At 44.8% G+C, this 13685-nt stretch overlaps 1 long non-coding RNA gene across 1 annotated transcript in view; it reads right to left on the reverse strand.

Moving 5' to 3' along the window:
• The window catches only part of LOC140901422 (uncharacterized), a 103308-nt gene that overhangs the window by 73881 nt on the left and 15742 nt on the right, over positions 1-13685 (reverse strand). Inside the window, exons 3-5 of the long non-coding RNA XR_012155847.2 lie at positions 4184-4250; positions 2237-2422; positions 758-816 (exon numbers count right to left, since the gene is read on the reverse strand). This is a non-coding gene — a long non-coding RNA (uncharacterized LOC140901422). The remainder of the gene's footprint in view (positions 1-757; positions 817-2236; positions 2423-4183; positions 4251-13685) is intronic.

The following is a 13685-nucleotide window of genomic DNA, read 5'->3' on the forward strand; positions in this document are numbered from 1 at the left end:
CTAATCTGAACTCCACATGGATTCTGTGGAGGAAATCATTCGGGAATTTGCTTAAGTAAGGATGGATTGAGAATTCAGAATTTGGCCCTGAATTCAAGAAAACCTTTAGGTCAACCTCATGGAAGGCAATAAAATTTCCCTCTCCACTGATTTTTTTCTCGTATGTTGTCAGTTTGGGTTAAAGAATGACTGGGAAAATATAACTGTGGTTATTCTAGTCATCTGATTAACCTCGGCTCTACAGGAAAATTCAAATTTAAGGGACCATTTCAGGAAAAACTGAACTACATTACATAGAGCTAGGGTGAGCACGAGGCACACAAACAGGGATTGAGGCAGTTCTTACAGCAGCACAGTTTGGTTTTACGGTTACAAGTCTTTAATTCCCAGGATTGTATAAATTCATTGCAAAGAAGTGTTCTCATAAGGAATAGTCCTATCCCTTTTCTTTCCTTGAGAGGTGCTGATTCCAAGAGTGACTAACCACATGACTCATGTTATAGGTCTCTCATGCACTGAACAACAGTAAAAATACTATTTTAAGTTGGCTTTTAAATACTATCCCCATAAGGATACATTTGCAATTTATGCAACAAGTAAGCAGGGAGGGGGAAGAAACAAGCCATTAGTTTGAGTCTCTCTGAAATTCTAAGCATTTAAGTCTTTTTAATTTTAGATCAGGCACAATTTGATTTAGGCCAAGGACTTTTCTCTCTGACCTTCAGAACATATTAAGCAATGGTGTATTTCCACCCACCTCCGTTTTCTTCTGTTTCCGTGTTCCTGCTCAAACTGAAGACACGGGCAGCAGTTGACCTACAAGAAGGATTCAATGTGAGCTGTAGTCTCAGCAGAGGGAAGCATTTCCTTGCCCCTGAGGTTGACACAATCCTGCGCCAGAGAAGCAGGTTAGCAATCACACCCCTGGGGGAATGGTCATGGCAGATCACTCTGATATTTTCTGAACAACGCAAGGCCAAGATGTACTTCAGTATTCAATAGATGGAAACCAGCAAACGGTTCCTTCCAGCACACAATTAAATATGAATTATGACACAAAGATTGCTGTTGTGCAATTAGAATTTGTTAGCACCCTTGGTGGCTGCATCAGCATAGAATCATAGAATATTAGGGTTGGAAGGGACCTCCGGAGGTCATCTAGTCCAACCCCCTGCTCAAAGCAGGACCAATCCCCAACTAAATCATCCCAGCCAGGGCTTTGTCAAGCCTGACCTTAAAAACCTCTAAGGAAGGAGATTCCACCACCTCCCTAGGTAACCCATTCCGGTGCTTCACCACCCTCCTAGTGAAAAAGTTTTTTCCTAATATCCAACCTAAACCTCCTCCACTGCAACTCGAGACCATTATTCCTTGTTCTGTCATCTGCTATCACTGAGAACAGTCTAGATCCTTCCTCTTTGGAACCCCCTTTCAGGTAGTTGAAGGCTGCTATCAAATCCCCCTCATTCTTCTCTTCTGCAGACTAAATAATGCCAGTTCCCTCAGCCCCTCCTCGTAAGTCACGTGCTCCAGTCCCCTAATCATTTTTGTTGCCCTCCGCTGGACTCTCTCCAATTTTTCCACATCCTTCTTGTAGTGTGGGGCCCAAAACTGGACACAGTACTCCAGATGAGGCCTCACCAATGTCGAATAGAGGGGAACGATCACGTCCCTCGATCTGCTGGCAATGCTCCTACTTATACAGCCCAAAATGCCGTTAGCCTTCTTGGCAACAAGGGCACATTGTTGACTCATATCCAGCTTCTCGTCCACTGTCACCCCTAGGTCCTTTTCTGCAGAACTGCTGCCAGTGCATGAGATTCTTCCATCCTAAGTGCAGGACTCTGCATTTGTCCTTGTTGAACCTCATCAGATTTCTTTTGGACCAATCCTCCAATTTGTCTAGGTCCCTCTATATCCTATCCCTACCCTCCAGCATATCTACCACTTCTCCCAGCTTAGTGTCATCTGCAAACTCAAGGACTGAATCGGCTATGGATGTGAATGCTCCCCACTTTATCCATCCATCTCAGCTTCCTTCTGGGAAAGAGTGAGGGGCACTGGAGGGGGGTCCTGCAGAGAGATTGCATCCCTATTGCATGTGCTGGAGGGGTTTTCTGCTGTGCAGAGACACAGCATGAGAAGAAAGCCTGTTGTGAGACTTCCAAGCCAGTTTTGAGAACTCAGAAGGTTCAGTTAGATTCATCTGAACCGTTTGGTGCTTTTCTGTACTTACTCTGATTTCCCAGCAGTCTGAAGTTCGTTCGTTTCTAATTTCTATGGCTGTCAAGCCAATGGCCCCAATCTCCAGTTAGTGTGAAGTGGTGTAACCCCAGTGAAGTCAACAATGGCTTATGCCACCTGAGGATCCAGCTCAACACTTTAACCATCCCCTAAATGAACACAGGAAAAATAAGAAAGCCTGACGGGGGAAAAAAGGCACATTTTAATTCCCTGCAGAATCTAAAGAGTTAAGTTACATGCAGAAGCAACAGTCCGTGAGTTTAAGTTCAGCAGCTTGAAAAAAGCTGTGTGCACACTGAAAATATATTTATCCAATATGCTAACAAGGGTCTTTGGATGGGGAAGGAATAAGTCAAGGGGCATGCATACAAGAAACAATTTTATGTTACAGAGTAACAGCCGTGTTAGTCTGTATTCGCAAAAAGAAAAGGAGGACTTGTGGCACCTTAGAGACTAACCAATTTATTAGAGCTCACGAAAGCTTATGCTCTAATAAATTGGTTAATTTTATGTTAGACTCCCAATGTTATTACCCCTTTTCAGAAACCTGACATTTTTAGAAGCAGGAGACAGCTGACAGAGGTGTCAATAAGCTAATTTGTGGCTTGTTAGAGTGTTACACTTGTTTACTGGCATTTAACTAGACAAGACATTGATGTTAAGGTAATGGGCGGAGGGAAGATGTCTGAGCCAGTAGTGTGTCTTGCTGAAAAATTAATTTGCATCTTCTTTATGCCCCAGACTGTGGAGATAATCCGTTACTAAAGCACCGACGTTCTGCTGAAAATGAAATCAGGAGCATGGAGCAGTCAGCAGGTCCTTGAGCAGAGACCCAGTTTCGTTTTAATTTAAGGCTCACACTGGACTGCTAACAAGTTCATTTTGTCCTAGAAAGTTTTAAAAGGAAGAACAATGTTTTCTGACAAGAGTGGCTTTGTTAACAACCAAGAACAGGAGTAGCTTGTGGCTAAAGAATAAATGTTGTTGGAAAGCTTAGCAACAGCTCATGCAGCACCTAATGTCATCATCTGCCTCTGAAGGATAGCACTGTATTGTCGGAATTATGTGAAGTCATCCTGCATACTGTTTACAACCCCTGCCCCCCTTCAACGCCCCCTTTGTGTATTATCTTCCTGCATGGAGGGCAATTCATCCCTGTTTTGGTTCGCCGCTACAGTGTATGATTAAAAGTCTGTAAATGCCAGTTATTTATTACTATAACTACTTTTGAAAAGTAACAGTGTATATTGAGTCTTTATATGGTGCAGAACACAGTGGATTTGGCAGGGAGAGTAGTAACAGTATAGACTGGCCAACGGGCCACATTCTGTTCTCGTTTACACTAGTATTAATCAGAAGTAGCTCCACTGATGCTAATGGGATTAATCTGGATTTCCACTGGTGAAAATTAGACCACAAATCAGTGCAATAAGTAGTTGATATACATTAGCCATGTCGGTCATTTCTCCCATTAAAATCATGAGACTAGACCTATTATGTCTGCAACCAAATGTACCCACAGAGAAGATCAAATTAAGGCCATCCAGGACCCTAAGCACAATGAACATGGGGCCCCTGTTAGTCCCATGGCCATCCTGTAGCCGTGCATCTCCTTGGGGTGGTAGCAGGATTCAGAGTTAAGGTGAATGGAGCACCTCTGGGAGCTCAGGTTTCAGACTGTCAGCAGACTCTGGCAGGCATGGGGTTACACTCAGTTCCTATTTTCAAACTATTCTTCACGTCTATATGGGCAAGAAATAATATTTTTAAAAAATCAAAACTGAGATTCTGACTTCATGGGATTTCAATCACTGGGGCCCTAGACACAAACCTAGGGAATATATGCCTTAATTCAGCCCTGCTTGAAATTATAGTTTTTAAAATGGATATATGCATAGACTTTTAAATATGATAGAAAAACAGTGAGGGTCACACTGACCTGCTATTCTGGAGGTCTTTGCCGGTCCTTTCATTGGTGCATGGGCAGCCTCGGTTTGAATTACCCCCTAAAAGATACAGGTATTTAGGTAAGAAAAACAAATCAAAAGTACTTCCAAACAACTCCACCTCAGCAAGCATGATGGACCTGACCCCAGCAGCAAGGAATAAACAAGATACAAAGAAATGTCAGGAACCTTTCAAGTTAAAGATGGAAAAGATGGCCTGGATGCTCCAAAACAGCAGTTCTCAAACTGTGGGTTGCCACCCCAAAGTGGGTCTCGACCCTGTTTTAATGGGGTCATCAGGGCTGGCTTACATTTGCTGGGGCGCAGGGCCAAAATCCAAGCCCCACCACCTAGGTGGCAGGGCTCAGGTTACAGACCCCCTGCCTGGGGCAGAAGCCCTTGAGCTTTGGCTTTGCCCCCCTCTACCCAGGGTGATGGGGCTCGGGCTTTGGCCCCCCCACCCTGGGCCACAGGGCTCAGGCAGGCTCAGGCTTCAGTCCCCCCTCCTGGGGTTGTGTAGTAATTTTTGCTGTCAGAAGGGGGTCGTAGTGCAATGAAGTTTGAGAACCCCTGCTCCAAAACATCTTCTCCTTGTCAGTGCCAGATTTCACTAGCAGAGGGAATGACAAGCAGTGATGCACAAGGCAAATAACTTGCTGCAGCCTGGGAATCTATCAGACCTGTAAAAAAGGCTGTACCTAGACAATTGCAGTTTATCATATCTGCTATTCCTCCCTTTTTAAGAACAGCCACTTTATCCAAGTGGGTATAGGTGTCTGGTCCTATGACAGAAATATGCCCCAGATCATGATCTCATTGTAATACATTTCCACAGTATTTTCAGATGTGCAACTAGCCTATGTCTAGCTTAGTATTGTTTTCTTTTGTTTTATAGAATTTAGAGGTGATACAAGGTACACCCAGGTTGTTTTTCCAGATTTATTGTGACACTAAAATGTTTGCACTTGCCATTGCCTCAAAAGCCAAGTAATATGCTATGTAGTCAACATTCCATCCCTTGCTCACTGCTTCTCAAAAGATAGTGGTACGCATGCATGCTGTTTCTCATTACTGTGAGATAAGCCTCTCAGAGCTGCTATTACTGGGCCTTCATGAGTTAGGAAAATTGTTCTGCAACTAACACAGAGTTCATTCCTACAGCCCTTACTCCCATGAGTGGTTCTTGCCCTTGAAGCCTGAGAATAGTCTGACTAGAGTCAGTAGAACTATTCAGAATTCGGACCATGTTTGCAACAAAATGTCCCAATACGTCAATAGTAACTTTTTAAAAAACATAATAAATGGTTTCTTGTAAATGAATTGAAGTAGCATGTGAATGGAAACATTCACCACCCTTCACTGCTATTAGTGGGATTTAAATGGTTATACTGCTTTCCAAAATCATCATTTCTCTTACCATAGCTCCTGGTTATGGACCCAGTTATGGACCAGAACCCATTGCGCTAGGCACTGTACAAACAGAAGAAAAGATGGTTCCTGCCCCAAGGAGCTTACAATCGTATGTTGCCTTAGAGGCTCTGCAATCTTATCGTATAGCCATGTTTGAATGGCAATACATTTGAGAGCTTTCATCATCAACTGGGTTTTAAAAAACCCTATGTTTTAACAGGGGCTGAGTCCTACAAGGGGCTGAGCATTCTAGTCCCAATCCAAGAAGGCATTTAGTACATGCTTAACTTTAAGCACATTAGCATTCCTCTAGACTTCACTGGGACCATTTATATGCTTGAAGCTGAACATGTGCTTAAGTAATTTCCTGGATCCAGGCCAGAATGGTCAGCACCTTGAAGTATCCAGCTGTCAGTGCTTAAATATGGAATACGTTAGACCATGCTGGCTCTGTTTAGATCCATAATGCAATCTTTCATAGTGGGTATCTACTAGGCATGCAGCTGGAATGAAATCATGGCTCTGCAACCATGATCTGGTCAGCTCGTGCCACTCGCCATGGGACTCGTCTTCCACCAGGGACTAAGCGAACATGAGAATTCATCTAGCAGAGTTGCCGGTTCCTTTGCATATACATCTGAGCTCCTTGGTTGAGTTATCTGCTCAGTCAAGGATTATTTTTGGATTTCCCTTCATGAAAAACCTACGCCTTATCAAATGGAAATCAGAATCCATTTCTCAGATCAGCAGCTTGGATCAAAGCTGAGGAGGAGTGGAGGTCACATAAGATGCGGACACGGTTATAAATAAGTGGCTTTCCTTTTCCCCATAATCTTTAAGAATAAGGGCCTGACCCTGAACAGAGTTTAATACCGCCTGTGTGGTGCTGCATGCTCTCAACGCTTAATGAAGAGAATAACTAAGATAATGGCCTATGGCTTTATCAGTTGTGTGATGTGTCACATAAGATACTGCAAAAATTCTTTCCCATCCCATCTCTTCTTTGTGCTCACATACATGCATTATATGTTAATTACAGTTACAGTGGGGGACTGAAATCAGAACTCCTTGGTTTGACCCGATATGTGATCTTTGACAATTCATTGAACTCTGTTCCTCAACTTACCCACTGCTAAAAATAAAGACGACCAGTCTGATCAAAGCTTTCAAATTGTTGGTGATAATAGGCATCAAACATTTCAGTGTAGATGGGCAAAAAGATGAGTATTTTCATTTTCCTGTTTTACCGGTTTGACTAACAACCCTTCACAGCCTCAAAGGCATATTATGAGGACGGATTAAAGTCTGTAAACACAGATATTCAAGTCAAAGGTGCCATGGAATTGTGAAGGGTTACCAGTTTCAATCAATATTAAAGTTCTCATCCCACCATTCTCTATTTGAAATCAATAACATGTTCAAATGGAAAACAGATTCACCCAAATTCCTGTTTAAGCTGGTTTGCCCTTAAGGCTCGGCCACATCATTCTGGGATCTACTGCTTTTTCTGACACACAGCTGGGGCTTGTCTATACTGGGGAAACATGTTGTGTTCATGATGCTAAAAGTGATTTTGGCCAACACGTTCAACAGTGACTAGTGCTTCTGTGTGCTTCAATTTGAGACTCTTAAAACGTCTGATTTTCAGAGGGTGGGTCCTCAGCCCTTTCTGAAAATCATGTTCTTTTAAGAAGTCTCCATCTGGGCATCCAAAATTAAGGCATTGAAATTTCTAGCCACTTCTGAACATTTTGCCGTTTGCCCTTAGGGTGGAGGAGGACAGTTGTATTTTAAAAGGTGTTAGTTGATTGTGCTTATCCTTATCCTTGCCTGTATTACTAAGAGCAAAATTGTGTTTAACATTATGTGAGCTGACAGGTTTTGTAACAGTGCCTTTTGCCTGTATAGATCATAGAATCATGGATATTATCAGGGTTGGAAGGGACCTCAGGAGGTCATCTAGTCCAACCCCCTGCTCAAAGTAGGACCAATCCCCAACTAAATCATCCCAGCCAGGGCTTTGTCAAGCCTGACATTAAAAACCTCTAAGGAAGGAGATTCTACCACCTCCCTAGGTAATCCATTCCGGTGCTTCACCACCCTCCTCGTGAAAAAGTTTTTCCTAATATCCAACCTAAACCTCCCACACTGCAACTTGAGACCATTACTCCTTGACCTGTCCTCTTCTACCACTGAGAATAGTCTAGAACCATCCTCTCTGGAACCACATCTCAGGTAGCTGAAAGCAGCTATCAAATCCCCCCTCATTCTTCTCTTCTGCAGACTAAACAACCCCAGTTCCCTCAGCCTCTCCTCATGACTCATGTGTTCCAGTCCCCTAATCATTTTTGTTGCCCTCCGCGAGACGCTTTCCAATTTTTCCACATCCTTCTTGTAGTGTGGGGCCCAGAACTGGACACAGTACTCCAGATGAGGCCTCACCAATGTCGAATAGAGGGGAATGATCACATCCCTTGATCTGCTGGCAATGCCCCTACTTACACATCCCAAAATGCCGTTAGCCTTCTTGGCAACAAGGGCACACTGTTGACTCATATCCAGCTTCTCGTCCACTGTAACCCCTAGGTCCTTTTCTGCAGAACTGCTGCCTAGCCATTCGGTCCCTAGTCTGTAGCGGTGCATGGGATTCTTCCGTACTAAGTGCAGGACTCTGCACTTGTCCTTGTTGAACCTCATCAGATTTCTTTTGGCCCAATCCTCTAATTTGCCTAGGTCCCTCTGTATCCTATCCCTACCCTCCAGCGTATCTACCTCTCCTCCCAGTTTAATGTAATCTGCAAATTTGCTGAGGGTGCAGTCCGTTCCATCCTCCAGATCATTAATGAAGATATTGAAAAAAAACGGCCCCAGGACCGACCCTTGGGGCACTCCGCTTGATACTGGCTGCCAACTAGACATGGAGCCATTGATCACAATCAGTTGAGCCCGATGAGCTAGCTAGCTTTCTATCCACCTTACAGTCCATTCATCCAGCCCGTACTTCTTTAAATTGCTGGCAAGAATACTGTGGGAGACCGTATCAAAAGCTTTGCTAAAGTCAAGGAATAACACATCCACTGCTTTCCCCTCATTCACAGAGCCAGTTATCTCGTCATAGAAGGCAATTAGATTAGTCAGGCATGACCTGCCTTTGGTGAATCCATGCTGACTGTCCCTGGTCACTTTCCTCTCCGCTAAGTGCTTCAGGATTGATTCCTTGAGGACCTGGCTCCATGATTTTTCCAGGGACTGAGGTAAGGCTGACTGGCCTGTAGTTCCTGGATCCTCCTTCTTTCCTTTTTTAAAGATGCACACTATATTTGCTTTTTTCCAGTCGTCCGGGATGCCTGAGCAATATTTTTATATTCCTCCCTGGTCATTTGTCCAATCTTCCACTTCTTGTAAGCTTCTTTTTTGTGTTTAAGGTCAGCAAGGATTTCGCTGTTAAGCCAAGCTGGTCGCCTGCCATATTTACTATTCTTTCTACACATTGGTATGGTTTATTCCTGTAACCTCAATAAGGATTCTTTAAAATACAGCCAGCTCTCCTGGACTCCTTTCCCCCTCATGTTATTCTCCCAGGGGATCCTGCCCATCAGTTCCCTGAGGGAGTCAATGTCTGCTTTTCTGAAGTCCAGGGTCCATATTCTGTTGCTCTCCTTTCTTCCTTGTGTCAGGATCCTGAACTCGACCATCTCATGGTCACTGCCTCTCAGGTTCCCCTCCACTTTTAATTCTTCCTGGTTTGTGAGCAGCAGGTCAAGAAGAACTCTGCCCCTAGTTGGTTCCTCCAGAACTTGCACCAGGAAATTGTTCTCAACACTTTCCAAAAACTTCTTAGATCAGATGCAAGAGGCCCTCCCCTGTACTGCACAGCGCTCATGGTCATGTTTTGAACATCAGTACAATTTACTGTGATTAGTGACTCATTCTGGCATCTCAGATGGGTGGAGCTTGCTACTTCTTTTTTCCCCAGTTTGAGCCCAGTTTATACCTTCACCTGCATCACTTGGTTAAAGTGGTGTTTTTGTAGGCATAAGGTATAATCTATATTGCTGGTGGGGGTGATCTAGTATACATTTACTGTTGAGCAGATTTTTTCTAGTGTAACAAAGACTTTGGGGGGGGAGGGATAGCTCAGTGGTTTGAGCATTGGCCTGCTAAACCCTGGGTTGTGAGTTCAATCCTTGAGGGGGCCATTTAGAAATCTGGGGCAAAAATTGGGGATTGGTTCTGCTTTGAGCAGGGGGTTGGACTAGATGATCTCCTGAGGTCCCTTCCAACCCTGATATTCTATGATTCTATGACTAACAAAACAAAACACAAAGCCTAAAGCCAGGGAACTCCATTCTTTTCAGAAACTGAGGGTCTTGCAAACAAGCAAAGATCATTAACAACTGGATCTTGGCAAAAGGCCTGAACCTACCAAAATCCTTTTAATTGGGTGGGGATTGGATTGGTCTTCAAGCTTGTTAGGAAGCAAAGACTCAGCTACACTTCTGTGATTCAACTCTGGTCAAGAGATTTTCAAGCTCAGAAAGATGCGAGCATTAATCTCTCTTCCATGCCAATTGAGGCGCTTAAATGGGAGATTTTCCAGTCCTGAAGTACTGCATTTAACACAGGACTTATCCAAAAATACTAACATAATTCCCTTTCAAGTTATCAGCCATTGCTTCTGTCCTGAGCAAGTTTAAGATAACGGAATAATGAAATCCTTCTTTGTATATCAAAGGTCTCCACTGAGTCTTAAGATTTGAATTCCAGGTTAGTCTTTATTTAACAATTCACTCACACTCACAAAGAGCCTCCCCCCTTAGCTAAGAGACTGCATTTAGACATAACTAGGCAGAAATAATGATCATAGTGGGTCAAATAATTCACAAGTCAGATTAAGCCTGAATCTTAATTATACAATTTATCAGCAAGTGAAATTATTTTTAATCTATTTCAAGAGAAATACATAAATCCAGTGCTGCTTATTGGCATTTGTATCCATAGTGTCTCTCGGCACTGGGAGCTATGGATTGACTTGGGGCCGGCATCTCTCTCTGGCATGTTTTGTTTGAGGCCAATGAATCTGAATGGTCTCTGCACAGACCCTGTCTGCCATTAGAAAACAAGCTGAAAGATAAAGGTGGAGTTGGAGGTTTTTCACATTGTATCAACCCAAAAGTCAGAGTCCATGTTTTTCTAAGTGAGTTGGCATTGCTGAAGGATGCCAGACTGATCGCCTCGTACGCTGACGTGTTTAATTTATCCACAAGCAGGGACGTGGCAGTGCTGGCTTCCACTCAGCCTGGCAGCGTGCATCAGCCCTGCTTGGGAGGGACCTATTCCAGGTCTCAGAGGGCAGAGGAATTCTCCATAATCTCAGCTGTGACTTCCAGCAAGAGTGTCAGGCTTGTGGGAAAGAAGATCTACAGAACTGACTAGGGATAAACTGTCAGGATGCAATCATTTAGAAGTTACTCTAAAGACCCCTGGACTCTAATGAGAGCGAGACACGTCCTATTGATTTTATGAATTCTGACAGAGGGAGAGGGCCTGATTCTGCTCTCATTGCACACATTTTACACCAGCCGAACTCCACTGGGCTCAGTGGAGTCACTACTGGTTTATACCAGGGAAAATGAAAGCAGTGGTGCCTGCAGCCACATGCATAGTACACATGGCGCATACCATTGGCAGAGGCACCCAGTCATCAGCGTTGGGCCTTCCTAAGGCCGCAGCAAGGAATGGCAGCACTGGCCACCCCACTGACCCCCAGGTTTGGCCATGCACCTCCAACATCGTGGTGAGGGGTGGCGTGCAGTGCAGGACCAAAACGGAGTGACTGCCATTGGAACTTGGTGCATCGGGGTTGCAGCACCTCTCCTGCTTGGCCCTGTGGCCTCTCCATCCAAATGTGAGCCGTGCACAAGGTCGCAATGCCACTCGCTCTGTTTTGACACCCCCAGCCTCCATCATGACAGAGTGGCTGTGGGGCCAACCCTGCGTGGGCAGCAGGACAGCCAGCACTGCTCCTCCTCACCACTGCTATGGGGCAGGGTCCTGCACCAAGGTTCTCCCACAGGGACCTGCCCAGCCTCGCCCTGCTTCCAGCAGCCCAGGGCCTCTCTGCTCTGCCTGTGGGACTCGCTCAGCAACAGCCTCGAGAGCTGCAGAGAGTGCCCCCTCCGGGAAGTCACCCAGGAGAAGGGTGGCGGGGAGCCCTAGGGCGTATCATGTGAAAAATGTCTAGGGGCTCCCCTGAATGAGAGCACAATCACACTTACAATTTTGTATCATGCAGTTAGTCTAATCTGATGGATATTTGTAGCATTGCGTTGGGGACTAGATCCTCATCAGTACAGATCTATAGAAGTTAATGGAGCAATGGCGAGTTACATCACAGAAGGATGTGGCTAGCAGCATTTCTTTAAAAACACAAGCGGATATTGGACTGAATGTATTATAAACTTGCCTCAGCCTGTGTCCTTGAATCCGACTCTCCCTAAAAGGAGATAGGGAGTGCAGACACGTAGAGTAGATGCAATTTCAAAGGGGACAGAGCTTGCTGAACAATGCATTCATCTCCTCTTCAGTGAGACTTTTTGCTACTTTTATCCTCAATGTGATAGTTAAGCAGCAGGAGGGGGAAAACTGCATTTTACTAAAAGCAGGGCCTTCCATTTTCATTTTTAATATTTCCCTGGCCTTATGGAAAAGTCTAAAGAGGAAAAGAGCTGCTTAAGTAACTATGTTACTATAGTAATAAAAAGTCCCCCTTACCCAAATCACACCTGTAGGGTTGTGGATCATGCAATCGCCCTACTGGATGAAAGAAAGGAGCATGGAACTCAAACCCGCCACAACGAGACTAGAACTTTAGGAATATGTTTTGGAGTTGCTGAGAGTGGCGACTTACAGCCCTGGCTTGCATGCCATCAGTGCCACTCCAGCATTCCTTTCCTCCCTCAGGCCCAAATTATCCCTGAGGCTTGTGTAAGGTGTGTGTGGGTGTGTGTGTTGGGAGGAGACAAGGAGCCAGCCCCCTCCCACTTGTACCCCATCTGCAAGGTGCAGGGGAAGTACAGTTCTTACATTCAGTGATCCAGGGACCACACCCCTGTGTGCCCAAGGAGAAATGGGAAGAAGACAGGGCCTACAGATGTCTGGGTATGAATAATGGCATATACTGCACTATCCCTTGGAATAATGCACCTTCACATTCCTTCTCCTCCAGAAGCACTCGTGTCTCTTGAGGAAGATATTTCCCCTAGCTCCCCCTCAGGGTGGGTCAGCTTTTCTCTGCTCCTAGGATGGATAGAACAGCGGCTAAGTGCCACAATCAGGCTCTTAGAGAAGAGTGTGCAGGACTCTGAGCATGTTCTACTTCAGTCTCTAAGCTCAAACTGCTCCAAACCCCAGTCTTAGTTAGATTAGAAATTAGACTCCCTTCCAAGAGGGGGAACAGGTTGGGGCACCTGTGGTCTCCACCTGGAAAAACTGGTGCAGCTGCCCTAAAAGACTGGAATGAAGGATACATTGAAATAAAGAAAAATATTGGCTTTTGAGGAGGCAGAGTGGGCCACTACAGAACAGTCTTGGTCACAAGAGATCTGGTGCCAAGACTTACAAAGGACAAAGGGCTTTGCCTAAGGGCTACAGTCAGCTCTTTAGCTAGGGACTGTGGAATTCTGTCAGCTCAGAGGGTCTCTCCTTTTCTGACTTGTACAACTCCCTCATCTAACTCTGAGAACCTGCCTAATTTAACTGTCCTGTGGAAGGCAGGGTACTCTCTCTGCTCTTGTCAAAGGGGGTGCTCAGAAACTCTGTTCATGAGGGCCAAATAGAAAGAATCTTCCCCCCCTACCACACAATCTCTTTCTTGTGTCTGCTAACCCAGCCATACCCATTTTAGTGGTAATTAGTGCTGGTAAGTTCCTGCTAATGGCTTCACATTGCTCAGTGTCTCCAATTAAACAAAGAGAAATAAGTTATTGTCCAAGTAGTATGTTAGCAAGAGAATCGAGATTCCTTATGGATCTTAAATTCCGGGGTAACCACAGGTCTCCTGCTCAGGGCCAGCAAATAGGTACA

Source organism: Lepidochelys kempii, chromosome 21 (assembly GCF_965140285.1).
Source record: "Lepidochelys kempii isolate rLepKem1 chromosome 21, rLepKem1.hap1, whole genome shotgun sequence".
NCBI classification, from domain to species: Eukaryota; Metazoa; Chordata; order Testudines; family Cheloniidae; genus Lepidochelys; species Lepidochelys kempii.